This window comes from Microtus pennsylvanicus, chromosome 19 (genome assembly GCF_037038515.1).
Source record: "Microtus pennsylvanicus isolate mMicPen1 chromosome 19, mMicPen1.hap1, whole genome shotgun sequence".
Lineage (NCBI taxonomy): Eukaryota > Metazoa > Chordata > Mammalia > Rodentia > Cricetidae > Microtus > Microtus pennsylvanicus.
In genome coordinates this window covers 9,149,857-9,153,520 of record NC_134597.1, presented here as the reverse complement: position 1 = coordinate 9,153,520, position 3,664 = coordinate 9,149,857, and the positions used below count along the sequence as shown (strand labels likewise).

At 43.5% G+C, this 3,664-nt stretch overlaps 1 pseudogene; it reads left to right on the top strand.

The window, feature by feature from the left end:
- Positions 1 to 744: 744 nt before the first annotated feature.
- LOC142838393 (calcineurin B homologous protein 1-like) lies at positions 745 to 1,364 on the top strand (annotated as a pseudogene).
- Positions 1,365 to 3,664: the final 2,300 nt, after the last annotated feature.

Here is a 3,664-nt window from a genome sequence, read left to right as displayed (position 1 = left end):
AGAATAGCTAGGCAGGAAAACTAAACTGAATGCTGGGAGAAAGAAGGTGGTGTTAGTGAGATGCCATGTAGCTGCCAGAGGAGGCAGACACTGGAATTTTGCCAGTAGGCCACAAGGAAATGGGTAAATTTAATATATAAGAGCTAGCTAGAAATACACGTAAGCTATTGGCCAAACAGTGTTTTACATAATATAGTTTCTGTGTAATTATTTTGGGTCTGAGCAGCTGGGAATGAAGGAATTGCCTCTGACTGCAGAGATGGGAAAGGAATAGCCATAGGGGATGGAGGAGGTTCTCAGCTAGCCCAAGAAAAAGGAATGAATTCTGGATCTGTAATATCTCAATCTCTCCACAATACTGAAGTCCTAATCCATCAGTTTCTAAAGACATACCTTTCCAGTGTTTTTTTTTCACAGAACTAATGATGATCTGTGAGGCCATAGAGATGTTCCTAAATTATTGTTAATAATAAGCATTTCTATCAATTATGCTGGAAGTTTGAATTATCTTACTATTCAATTTATAAAAATGCCACATCGACAGTATTGTTATCAGAGAAGATCCTCAAAATGTACATGCTCAAAAACTGTAGAAAAAAATTCTAAAAGTGCTTTAATGAGTTATTTAAAATCTGACCTTTTGAGTGCCCTCTCCCTGCTTGACCCATGGCCCTTCCCTCTCTCCTTCCTTCTTGCTGCAGTAGTTTCTAGACTGCTACTCCTGGAGGAGCACCCGCCATGGTGATGGGGTCTTGGGCCTCTGCCTTACTACCATATGAGGAGCTCAAGGAGATCAAGAAAGGGACTGGCTTTTCCTACAGTCAGATCACGTTCCTATACAGCCAGTTCACCAGCCTGGACAAAGGGGAGAATGAGAATCTCAGCCGGGAAGATTTCCAGAAGATTGCATAACTTGACATTAACCCACTGGGGGACCGAATCATCAATGCCTTCTTTTCAGAGGGAGAGGACCAGATAAGCTTCCGAGGATTCATGAGAACTTTGGTTCATTTCCGACCCACTGATGATAACAAAAAGATGTTTCTGACCCACTAATGATAACAAAAGATAACAGAAAACATGTGTATGGACCTGAACCACTCAACAGCTGAAGCAACAAACTACACTTTGCTTTTGGACTCTATGATTTGGATAAAGATGACAATATCTCCCGTGATGAGCTGTTACAGGTACTATACATGATGGTTGGAGTGAATGTCTCAGATGAGCAGCTGGGCAGCATTGCAGACAGGACCATCCAGGAGGCTGATCAGGATGGGGAGAGTGCCATAATCTTTACAGAATTTAAGGTTTTGGAGAAGGTTAATGTAGAACAGAAAATGAGCATCCTGTTTCTTCACTAAAAGACATGGACTAAATTATTCTTGCTTTCTAATGTTTAAGAACTGGAACTACCTTCTGTCTGTCTGCTCCACCCCGATCCTGCCATATCCTTTTCCCAGAATACTACTGCTCTTGCATGAACACCCGAAGTTTCTCCTGTCCACATAGACTTGCCTTTGGTGTATAAACAGGGCGTGGTAGAATGGTACCCTTGGCCTATTTCTGTTCAGTATGCATCCACCAAGTCTCTTTGTAAATATCGTCTCTCCCCCTCCCTGTTTTGCTGCTGAATGTCATGCACCCATCCTGTCTGAGGAAATGAGATAGGGACTCATATCAAGAACGAGCCAGCCAAACTCCCACTGGATAGAGACCATATCCTTGCTGCTTTCCCTTCATCGAGCCTCCGTCATGTTCCTGTTTCCTTTCTGTGTCCTTTACTTCCTACTTCCTGGCACCCAACCTTCTCTCCATTTGGTCTTTGAGCCTTCCTCCTTTTCATCAGGATTCCCTGTGTTCTGCCTGACTCCAGGTTCCGTCTCTGATTGATAGGATAGTGAGTGGTCTGGTGGTTTAGATCTACCTTCGCCTTGTTGTGTCTTTGGGGCGTTGACTGTCCAGGAGTTTTTCAATAACCTGTCCAACTCTTGGAAAACATGTGACTCTCGGTCCTCTGCGCTGCTCTGTCACAGGGCTTATGAACAGAGATGTTCTTGAAAGGTGGGCATAGTGAGATAAGTAGAGCCAGGTCTGCTCAGTGGTTTTCCTGGGTCTCTCTACCGCTGGCTTTTTTTATTTTCAGTGTATTTATATGGCCTCTTTTCTGAATTCAGTGCTGACATTCAGAAAATAGGCTTATTCCTGCCAGTTTGCTTCTCTCTGAGACATTGTCACCAATAGAGTGGGCGTTATGACAATACGGTAGGGGCCCTTCTTGTAGTTTTCTAAAGTGACTAGGCACCCTGGAGAGCTGCCCACATTCCCTCTGCAGCATGGGTTATGCCTCAGTGTTCTGTACATTGGAAGACTATTCATATTTCCAAACAGAAAAGACAAGTGTTGTGGAAGTGCCTGACTCATCTCAGTCCTAAAGAATTAGATTATCCTCCATTGCACCTGAGTTCACTTTGGAACCATGGAGTTTGCAGTAGGAAGGAACTTGTTTTCCAAATGGAATTCTGACAAGAGAAAGAAGGTGCAGGACTGAGGGGAGAGTGAGAGGAACCGAGAGATGAGGGGAACCAAAATGCTGGACGGGAACCTCAACACTGTTTACTGTGAAGGATGCACACATATTATTTTGCTCCTATGTGAGAATGTTAAGAAAAACCATTGGCTTGAGCAGCTGAATACAATTTGTTTTTTGTTTGTTCGTTTTAACCTTTCTGCCTAAAACACTTTATCAAAAGTAGCTAATATTTGTTAGACATTAGCTGGTAAGTACTTCAAGGAAAGTTATGTGGTATATAAAGTTATGAGTAGTAGATATCTGAGGAACAGCTAGAGAGACGACGTCATCTACTAAAAGAAAAAGATGATCCTCCAAACAGTATTCACCCAATTCAGTTGTTTTGAAGTGACCAGCAAACAAAAATGTAGCAACACAGCAGCCTTTGAAGATGAGCTGGAAGGAGGGGTGTGTGGTGGGGACCCTCAAAGAGCAACACCCTTCAGTCTGTCATTTTAACCTTTTTGGTCAGTTTTATCAGTGTTAAGCAGTTCCCCTAAATTTAGTAGCTTGCTGCCACCTATTGATAAGTGTGCAGTATTGCCATCTGTATCTCGACATTCCAAAATCAGAGAGTTGACCCTGTAGAAGCACTTCCCTAGGCGGTGTCTTTTGAGCAGGGAACTACTTCAACAACATTGTCAGCATAGGATGTCTAGTTTCAAATGCATTTTCAAGATGCAAACTTAGATGGGTGGGGGATTTTGTTGGCAGGTCCCGATTCTAATTGACCCAGGGCAGAGTGACAGGTTTCTCTTTAAAAGTATCAATCTCGCGGTCTTGACTTCCTTGCTCATGTTCTCCCTCCTTCTGTTCCTCATTTGGACCTTGGGAGCTCAGTCCAGTGCTCCAGTGTGGGTCTGTGTGTCTATCTCCATCCATCGCCAGATGAAGGTTCTATGGTGATATGCAAGATATTCATTAGTATGGCTGTAGGATTGGGCCATTTCAGGCTCTCTCTCCTCAGCTGCCCAAGGACCTAGTTGGGGACATCTCTCTGGACCCCTGGGAACCCCTCTAGAGTCAAGGCTCTTGCCAACACTAAAATGGCTCCCTTAATTAAGATATATACTTCCCTGCTCCCATATCCAT